Raw genomic sequence first — 10,407 nt, 5'->3', positions numbered from 1 at the left:
CCTTGCTCTTGTCCTGCCTGAGATCCACACGGAAAGACCCACTGGGTCTTAATGCGTGTTCCCAGTCCCAGTTCTGAGATGATGCCACCCCACTGAGGGTAGCACGGAGCCTTGATGGGCTTGATGCCAAGAGTCACTTCTGTGGCCATTAGATAACAGGGAGCCTCAATCCTGGCTTTGGTGGGACTCGGGCAAGACTCACTTTGTCATTGGGCCGCCTGCTTCCCCTCTCTGGGTCTTATTCTCTGAATTATGGGTTGGGAACTGTAATCCTTGCTCTGCACAAATCGTGGGAAGCAGGGAGAATCGGCAGCAAGGAACGATGGAGCTGCTTCCCGGAGTGTAGGGTGCTTATCGTAATCTACCTGGCCCCGCCCACCCCATCCTGCCTTCCTACAGCCCCGGCCTCAGAGCAGCCCTGGGAACAGAACGAGCAGCTCGCTTCACTCATCCTTCCTCCTTCTCCTGATTATTTCTCCCAATCACACTTAATAGCCGCCGGGCTTTTGGCTGCAGCCCGGTATATAATAACCTGCAATTATTGTCCACTTAAGCTGTCCCTGGGGCCTTGTCGGTTGCGCTGCCCGGCCCGCACAGCCGGCCTGCTGATTTCCGTCAGTCAGGACCAATGAGAAGGAAGCTCTCAAGGGCTGGTCTGACAACTTGTTTGGCAGGGCCGCCAACTCCACGGCTGTAGCTTCATCAGAGATGGGGCTCCCTCCAGTCACATCCTCATCCAGCCCGGGTACCTGAGCTTTCTGGGGCCTGACCCTCTGGGTCGTCCCCAGCCGTCCCTGTGTCCTCTGGCCCCTGCATTTATGCACACACTGTCCGCATTTAACTTCTTTGCCTTTGTTTACTTTTTCCCTGGTGCTACCAGCCACTTGCTAACTACTGCTCTGCTCCCACAGTGGCTTAGTTCCTCCTCTCTGCATCCCTATGAGGGAGGCATTGGCATTTTACAAATCAGGCTACTGAAGATCAGAGAGGTTAGGTGTCTTTCCTAGGGTCACATAGCCAGGAAGTGTCAGAGTGAGAAATCAAAATTGAGTTGGCTGATTCCGCAGCTCTCTGTGGAAGTCCTACCCTGCCTTGGGGACTCTGCTCAGTGCCACTTCCTTTGGACAGCTGTCTCTATCACTGCAGTAGCGTTGGTCTCTGCTACTCTGAGGCCCTTATGGCCCTTGAGTTGGAAGCAGGTACCCTTGGTCCTGTGTGGGCACAGCTCACCTGTCCTCCACCGTTTTGATTCATAAAGCATCTTTCTGCGCAGATGGGATAAAGCTGAGCTTTGGTCATTCTTCACATCTCCCTTTCCCAACTTTGATCCATATCCTTCTGAGCATCTCTGCCAGGGCCTGATCCTTGCAGCTCCTGACCAGGGCCCTCTCCCATCTATCTGGTTTATCTCTCTGGCCCCACAGTGGTGATGGTGATGACCATGATGGTGGTAAAAGTACATTTCTAGGCTGTGAAACAATAGGCAGGGTCTGTGCCAGCACTGAGAGATGGTGGAATCTGAGGCTATTTTCTATTTTCACACCCCTGAGAATCTAATAATAAAATGACCAGGATCGCAAGGGGGAGGCCTGACTCTGAGTGAGTCCCCTTATCCTGAGTGCTGTCATCTTGGCATGTGTCTGTGTGTCTGTCTGTGAGTATGCCTATGTGTGTGTTGACATGGTCTAGAGCAAAGAGGTGACCACGGGCTGTGGGGCCTGTTGGGGCCTGTGGTGAGCAGAGTCAGGGGTCTCCTGGACCATCAGCCAGAGGGTCCAGGGCCTGAGAGCTTTAAAGACCACTGTGTCCAGAGGGTGCCCTGGCTGTGCTCTTATTGGCAGGCACAATGGGCTCTGGGCTGTCTGTGGACTAGGTCCAGATGCCTAGGACCCTGTCTTCATTGGGTCCACCACCTGTCCAGGCCCCAGTCTACCCAGGGGATACTCCTTGTCCACTTCCCAATTCACCCTTTGCCTGAATATTCTTACAGGCTCTTTTATTCTTCAGTCCTTTGTCTCAGCAAGAGGGCTTTGTTGGAAGATAGTTTGGGGGTAGCCTGAAGCCTTCTCTGGCCCCTCGAATCTTACAAGCTAAGTCTGAGGCTGGCCTGAAGTTGGTGTCTCAGAAGGAGCCGGCCTCTCCTCTCTGCTACCCTAGCTCGTGTTCTGACGGGGCAGAAGTCTCCGGCCACACGGGTGCCCACACCTCCCTCCTCCCCCAGTAGCTGGTGTGTGTCTCTGGCCTCTTCCAGCTCTGCCCTGCCTCTCTGGCTGGAAATGCCCCTGTTCTCGGGTCCCTGGCCCTGAGCCTTGTGGTGAGACCTCTCAGGAAGGACTGGAAGATCCTTAGGCGGGGGCAGCAGGAGAGGACAGGGCCAGAGCCAGCCCCGCCAGCTACCACCTGCAGCTGCATTTACTTCACTCTGATGGGGGCAGACACACAGTGGCCTTTATTTTCTTTAGCTGCCATTTGACTCCCCCGGCCTAGATCTTCCATGCCAGGGGGAGAGGAAGGCTTCAGGAGCGTTCATTAGTGGTCAGTCACTCTGATTACTATTAGTGATCGTCTCATATGGGCAAATTCTCCACCTTTGGAGGGTTTTCTCTTCTCCTCTGTAGGTGGGGGAAGCTTACACATGCTGTGATGGGGAGGAGGGGCCCTGGGCTGTCCTTGCGGTTGTCTGTGCTTCCACAGGCTCCTGGGGAATCTCCACCATGGGTGTCCTAGAGTAGGAGCTGACAAGTTCCCCTGCCCACCAGGCCCCAGCTGGACATCATGGTCCAGGCTTTGAGTGCCCCCCACCACACCCTTGGAAGGGTTCTTTCCGTGTTTCCCACCCCAGAGGGCAACCAGATAGCTTCTGGAATTCTCCCATACCTCAGGCAGGTAGAATGGACAGGGAGAAAGAATAGATGAAAAAAATTTGTTTAACCCCATCTTCCTGCCTAAATCCACTCCTGTTTTATACACAACCCCTTCCCAGATGCTGCTAGTGGTTAAAGAACCTGCCTGCCAATGCAGGAGACACAGGTTAGATCCTGGGTCGGGAAGATCCCCTGGAGGAGGGCATGGCAACCCGCTCCAGTTTTCTTGCCTGGAAAAATCCCATGAACAGAGGAGCCTGGCGGGCTACGGTCTATGAGATCACAGAGTCAGACACGACCGAAATGACTTAGCACGCGTGCGCCCCGCTAGCGGTGGCTCCAGGTTGCGTGGAGCCACCCAAACAGGAGGTACTGCCCAGCACCCAGCTTTTAACTTCCTTTGAAAATGTGCTTTTTTCTCTCTCCCTTCCTTCCCTGCTTAAGGCCCAGCTCTGGGGTGGGACAGGTATGCTCTGTAGCGAGAACACCTGCTCTTTCTTGTCTTCATTCCTGGCTCTTTTCCCCCAATCAGGAAGCCTCCTGTAGTCTGTTCCTTCCTACTGCTATGTCTGGGGGCACTGGGGGGTGGCCTTTCCACTGAGGGGCCAGCCTGGCACAGCGCCAGGCAGCAGGACAAGCAGCCCTGTTGGGAAGCCACACTGAAGCTGGGTTTGGCAGAGTCTGCTTATAATACAAAAAAACCAAATGTATCCCTCTGGGTGGCTTTTAAAACTAGTTTTGATCATTTGAAGAGTAAATCCTTAGCTACTTAGAAAGCCTGACAATCTAAAATGATTCATTTGTCAAATATTTAGGTTAGTTGAGATTTAGCATTTCCTAGTATGTAGAAGAGGCGTGACTGTAAATTGATCAGACAAGTTTTATGTGTGAGCTCTAATGGGCTCTAAACCACGTCCTTCACTGAGAGGCAGACCCTGAAACAGAGTGCCCCACGTGTGTGTGTGTGTGTGTGTGTGTGTGTGTGTGTGTGTGTGTGTGTACATGGGCCCGTGTGCATGTGTTCACGTGTTTGTCAGACACACACGGGTGAGCACCTCACCCTTACTGGGGTTTATTATATTTTCTTTGTGCTGCTAATGCTTTTGGCCTCTGGGGGTGCTATATATATACAGATACAGAATTTGAGAAACACAGGATTTTCCACCTGAAAGGAACCTTAGGCATCTTCTAATCCACTTTTCTCATTTTACACATCCGGCAATTAACATCCAAAGAGGTAAAGTGACTTGCTCAAGGGTCAGATATAGAAGCCAGGGCGCTCTCATTTTCTCTCTCTTTCATGCACACGTGCACTTAGCCCTCTAGTTATAAATGCCTGTTTCTTCATTGTTCAGCATGTCTTTGTTTCTTTCTCTCTCTCCCTTGTGCTTTCTTTTTACCCTGTCTGTCTGTCTTTCCTCCTCTCTCCCTCCTCTGTGTTCCTGGGTCGAGGGCTGAGGCCACATGGGCAGCGGAGTTGCTGGCTCTCGGGAAGGCTGCCTCAGCAGGCTGGCCAGGCCAGGGCCCATGGGGAGGCAGAGGCACGGGATGCTCTCTGCTTCGCAGTTCGCCGGGAGCCCAGGGGAACAGTGCCTCTGCCCTGGGGAGAGGCACAGAGGTGGCCGGGCGGGTCAGCTCTGCCGCTGAGCAGTTTGTTTTCAGCCTGATCCTATTTCTCTGGATCCCTACCAGGGGGAGCTGATGTTCTCTTAGGGGGAGGAAATGGGTTCTGTCCTGAGTCCCTTTCTCAAGCCTGAGCCATGTGGCCTCCAGGTGTTTTTTTTAGGGAAGATGGACATGTTCCTTGCCTCAAGTCCAAGATGTGCAGGAAAGCTCCCCCTCTAACCCTGCTATCCTGACGCTGATGCTGAAGTTTGGCTGTCCGTCCTTGACAGACCCTGTGGAATGACTGTGGCTCCAGAGAGACTTGGAATCTCAGATTTGGCATGGGGCTTAGGGGTCATCTTTTTCACTGCCGCAAGCATTAGAGGACTCGATCCCCTAGCACCCCTGAAGTCTCTCTGGTCTGCCTAACCTCCTCCAGCAATGGGCCAGTTCCTTTAAAAAGGCCTGCAATGACTCCCTTCTCCCAAGATGTTCCCATGTTTTTCCGTTCCCGTGGTTACCCTTGCTTTCTCTGCTTTGTTGATTCTCATCTGTAATATGCTTAGAGTGGCTTTTGTCTTTCCCACTTGACCCAGATTATTCTTACTAAGGCCATCAGTGTCTTCCTTGGCCAAATCTAGAGACTACCTTTTTTAGCTTTTGTGTTAATGCTACCAACCACTTCTTTGAACCATCTTCCTTCTCTTTTAAGAAATACGTTGTTCTCTTTGTTCACCTACTACTTCTCATTTGTCCCCTAGACTGAGCCCTTTCTCTCTTCATCCTTAAATGCTGGGTTGCCCTGGTGCCAGCTTTCAATTATCTTTTTTTTTTTTTAAGGCCTCACAGTCTCCTAGGGTACAAGCTGATAATTCCCTAAACAGGTTGAAGGTGCCAATAACTCATGTTCAGTCTCCTCTGCTTTCCTGAGCTTCAACCTCTTATTGACAACTTTCTATCAAAAGACCCTCAGACTCAGGGGTTCTGTCTTCCCATGAGAAAAAAGATCCCCCCACGTGAGATCCTCATTTTAGCCCTGTGATCTACCAGTCATCTCAGCCAGAGTGTGAATCACTCCTGACTGTATCATCTGCCTCATCCTACAGATGCGCTTGGCCACCACGTCCTGCCAGCTCTCTCCACATCCCCTCTTACCCACCAGACCTGAATATTCTCTCTCACTTACACTATTGCTGTGTTCTTCTACCGAGTCTCTTTGCCATTGACTTTACCTTCTCTGACCCACATGCACTTCATTCTGCACACAGACTGGGATTTCTAAATACTAGATCTGGTCATGCCAACTCCCTCCTCAAAAGCCTTCAGTGACTCCCCATTGCCTGCAGGATGGAGAATGATCTCCTAGGCTTGTTATTCCAGGACCCTCATAACGCCCCCTGTCCCCTCTGCTTCTCCTTCTAAGCCTGTCTTGTCATGTCCTCTGTCCTGTGCTGGGTGTCTCAGCCCCAGCTGGCATCAGTCTAATCCTCACTCCTTTTTATAGCCATCTGCACAATTGTTATTAATTGACTAAGTTACTGGGTGATTCCTCCCTGCTCCCCCAGCTCTGGTAGACTCTAAGCTCCTCAAGGGCACAATGATGCCTTTCTTGTTCAGTTCTTCACCCCAGAGCCTAGCATCCTGTGTGCCCAATAAATCCTCAATGACCGGGTGACTGGAGAGCTTCAGGTATGTCAGTCTGAGTAGAATTTTCACCCTGTAGTAGAGTATTCCCAGGTGGCACTAGAGGTAAAGAACCCACCTGCCAATGTGGGTAAGAGATGTGGGTTTGAGCCCTGGGTTGGGAAAATCCCTTGGAGAAAGAAATGGCAGCCCACTCCAGTATTATTGCCTGGAGAGTTCCCTGGACAGAGGAGCCTGGAGGGCTACCGTCCATGGGGTAGCACAGAGTCGGACACGACTGAGCGACTGAGCACAATTAAGGAATAGGGTGCAGAAAAGTCACCCCCATGAGTGGTGACTTGATGCAATGTTGAGTTTCAGGAAGCTTGGCTGGGGAGCTTCAGGCCAGATGGTGTAAAGTCAGGCGGTGTCAGGGCCTGGGCCTGGCAGCAGTGCAGGTGCAAGGTGCCGGTCTGAAATTAGTGACTTTTCCTCTCCCATCCCCTGTGCTTCTGATGGAGAGTCCCGGAGGTGGGGTAAATTCGTGCATAATTGAAAACAACAGACTCCAGGAATGAGCTTATAATAAGCTCAGCGCATAACTGTGAAATGACCTTACCTTATTGTGGGAAGGCTTTCTCTTACCTTCTGCTCTTTCTAAATCTGTTCTTGTTTCATTCCTTGGTCTCTATCTCCACCTCTTTCAAGAGTGGAGACCAGAAGAGATGTTCACTGCTTGGAATAGTATTTCTGTCTGATTGGCTGCCAGTTCAGGTTGTTATTCTCTATAAAACATATGCACCTTTCAGATCTCACCTCTGGAGAATTCTACCCCAAGAAGAATTTCTGTGTTAGGAACCAGAAGCACCCGCTCATGCTTCTCTCCTCTGGCCCACGTTCTCCAGCCCAGTGACAAGTTAGGAGGCTGCTTTTCTGCTCTTTGTTATACTGGGTTCTGCCCCATTCCTCTAAAGCAATCTTATAAATCATTGATGAGAATATTTCTATTTTTGTCTTAAATATCCTAGCCAAGAAAAGCCTTATGAATACTTTCCAAATCAAGTGCTGGCATTGCACGATGCCTCCTCATTGATGGTGGCCCCATTTCATTGTTTTTGCACTTCTTGGCTCTTCCATCCATGCCAGCAATGCCAAGTCTCAGCTTGGGGGAAGGGGCTGACCCTGGCATAGAACCCTCTGTGGCCTCTATTTCTTGGGCAGAAGCTTCTTCCCTTCCTTGTTCTCCATGGCTGCCCCAAAACCTCTAAACCTTGCTGTGTGATAAATTATGATGTAAATTATGATGTATTTAGTCTCAGTAAGGTTTCCTTCTGCCATCCGACCTGCCTCTGAACCACCACCCTTCCATCCCCATCATCATCCATTCTGTGCCTAGGAATTCAGCTCACTTGCATGTTAACCTACATTTGAAGGCATAAAGTTCCAAAATTAAAAAGACCCTATCCTTTGTGCTGTTTTAGTCGTGTCCAACTTTTGCGACCCCATGGACTGCAGCCCATCAGGCTCCTCTGTCAATGGGATTCTCCAGGTAAGAATACTGGAGTGGGTTGCCATGCCCTTCTCCAGGGGATCTGCCCAGCCTAGGGACTGAGCCCAGATCTTCTGCATTGAAGGCAGATTCTTTACCATCTGAGCCACCAGGGAAGCTACTGGAGTGGGTAGCCTACCCTCTCTTCAGGGGAACTTCCGGACCCAGTAATTGAACTGGGGTCTCCTGCATTGCAGGTGGATTCTTTACCAGCTGAGCTACCAGGGAAGCCTGCCCTCTCCTATAGTACATTTTAAACCCCAGTAGCCCATAAGGATCATGTAGTTCACCAACATATTCTGACTTTAGCACTGGGCCTGGCATGTGGTGAGCACTCAGCAAATATCATTGAGTAATGAATTGGGAAATAAACAAAAGGCCTAAAGGACTAGAGGCCCTACACACTGGATCTCCTCCTCTGCCAGAAACCATCTGGACCTGACGTCCTAAGATAGGGAATACAGGGATTTTTGAGACTCTTTATTTGTCTCTACTGAGAAAGTGGGATTCCCTGGTGGCTCAGACAGTAAAGAGTCTGCCTGCAAAAGTAAGATGGTTCCAGTGCATCATTCCTGATTACTCTCAACTTTTTGGACTTTAATTTTTCCTTGAAATTCATGTTAATAATTTACATTACTTGTTCTTTACTTGTGTATTGTGTATTTTCTTCGGCTTGTGTATTGTTATTTAGCTTGGTTCTTTCATCTGAGTAAGTCTTGTATTCCTGACCAGAACAGAAGCACCCAGAGGGAGAAACTGTGTTCATTTACTCAGTAGCCCAACTGCAAGATTGTTTAGTGAGTAGTTTAATAAATGATTTCCAACTGACTTATGGAACAATGGGCCTCAAGCCTCACATCCACTTTCACTTTTACCCTTAGAGGTTAGAATCTAAGCCCAAGAAGAAATCCACAATATATTTTTGATCCCCATTCATCATGGCTTGCATGTTGTCTGTCTGATAGCACTAAGTGTTACAGATCCACATTGTCTACTTAATTGTGTGAGTTTATAATAAGAAGAATGTCAGGCAAGTCAAAATTATCCAGGGCACTAGATGATTTCTATTACATCTTTGCAATAATTCGATGCTTCAGATAATTCATATCTTGATACTTTGATGATTGTCTCAATAATATTCTTTGCTGTGGTTTACTTGCCAATGGGGAGTGATGACCCAGGAACTCTGGAACTGTCCATCGGTCCATACAGATTCAATTGAAGCTCACCATGGTCAGTAATGGGGCTCATTGCCATCAAGACCATAGTCTGCCCCCATGGAGCTTACAGGGCTGGGGGAGGCAGATGTATTCCTGTGGCTTGGGCCAAATGCTGTGAATATTTGAGCATATAGAGAAGGATGAAGTTACTTCTCATCAGAAGGCTGATGCACAAGTCAGCATTTGTACTAGGTGTTGGAGGAGAAATCTGATCTTACAAGCCAACACTGTACCTGATCCCTGGTAGGTGCTCCACAAATGTTTGTGGGCAACCTGAGAGAAGAGAGTATTGTTCTAGGAGAAGGGAAAGAAGAGTGGGAAGGGCAAGGCTCATCTGGGATGCAGTGGGTCCTGTTCTGGGTCTGAAGCTGAAGCCCGGGTTGTCAGAGCCAGGAAGGAGGACAAATCTGAGTGGTTGGTTGCAGGCTGAGTGTCAGAGCCCCTGAGTGGAACTGCTGATTTGAGACTTCAATCAGAAGGCAGTGGGGGTCTCTGAATGAGTTGGAGCACATCGGGGCTGTGGTTCAGTGGGGTCAGGCTGCATTGACGAGAGGGCTGTGTTGGGATGGATGGGGCTAGAAGCAGGAGAATCACTGTGAGGCAGTTGTAGACACTTGGGTGGAGGGTAGCAGGGTCCTGAACCCCAGTACTAGCTGTGGGTGGCAGAGGGGCTTTGTCAAGGCAGAGATTGCAGGACTGGGAGCTGCCTTCACCAGCAGTTTGTCCTTACAACCTTCTCTCCTCCTAACATCATCTCCTTCAGGTGTCTGGCACCCCGCACCTCCTGCCCCATAGGGAGGCTCTCAGTCATGGGGGGAATTGGCTTTAGGCAAATGAGTGTGGATATAAGGGTACTAAGGTCCCTATTTATTTATAATTAGTTATTTAATGCCTTTGTATGGTCTAGGATTTGAGGAAGACAGTGTGAATGTACATACATGTGTTCTCCCCACCAAATGAGACCTGCAGTATCAGTGCAATTTCTTGTTCAGCAGCACAGCTGAAAGTCAAAGCTTTGTGGGTACGTGAGTGGGTTTAAATCTTGACTTTTCCCGTGGCTCGCTGTGTGAGCATCATCTAATTACATGTCAGTCTGAGTCTGATGTTCTGAGTTTTAGCCTCCTTATCTGTGGAGTTGAGGTGAGCATCATGTGCCTCCCAGTTTTGTTGTATGGACTGAGTGAGTCAAACATGTCAGATGCTTTGTGTAGCACCTGGGCCACAGGAAGTACTCAAATGGATAGTCAATATCACCAGACTCTTTACATCACTGTGACTATTATTACACCTTTGGGCATCAGTGGTCAGGTTGGGAGGGTCTTCCATGTGGCTATCCTAACCATCCTAAGCCTTTGTCAGTTAATCCTGTTTGTGGCCACCTACTTCACTGATGAGATGAAGAAGCACATATGTTTCCTCAAGGCATGACTTTATATCTGATATTCCCCTGAGTCAAATCTTGCCCATTTTGACTAACTGACCCAGGAGAAATACCAGCAGATGATAAAGGTTGCTAGCATTTCTATTTAGGTCTCATTCATTAGGA

This window comes from Bos indicus, chromosome 24, assembly GCF_029378745.1.
Source record: "Bos indicus isolate NIAB-ARS_2022 breed Sahiwal x Tharparkar chromosome 24, NIAB-ARS_B.indTharparkar_mat_pri_1.0, whole genome shotgun sequence".
NCBI classification, from domain to species: Eukaryota; Metazoa; Chordata; class Mammalia; order Artiodactyla; family Bovidae; genus Bos; species Bos indicus.
Note: the sequence above shows the minus strand (reverse complement) of the source record.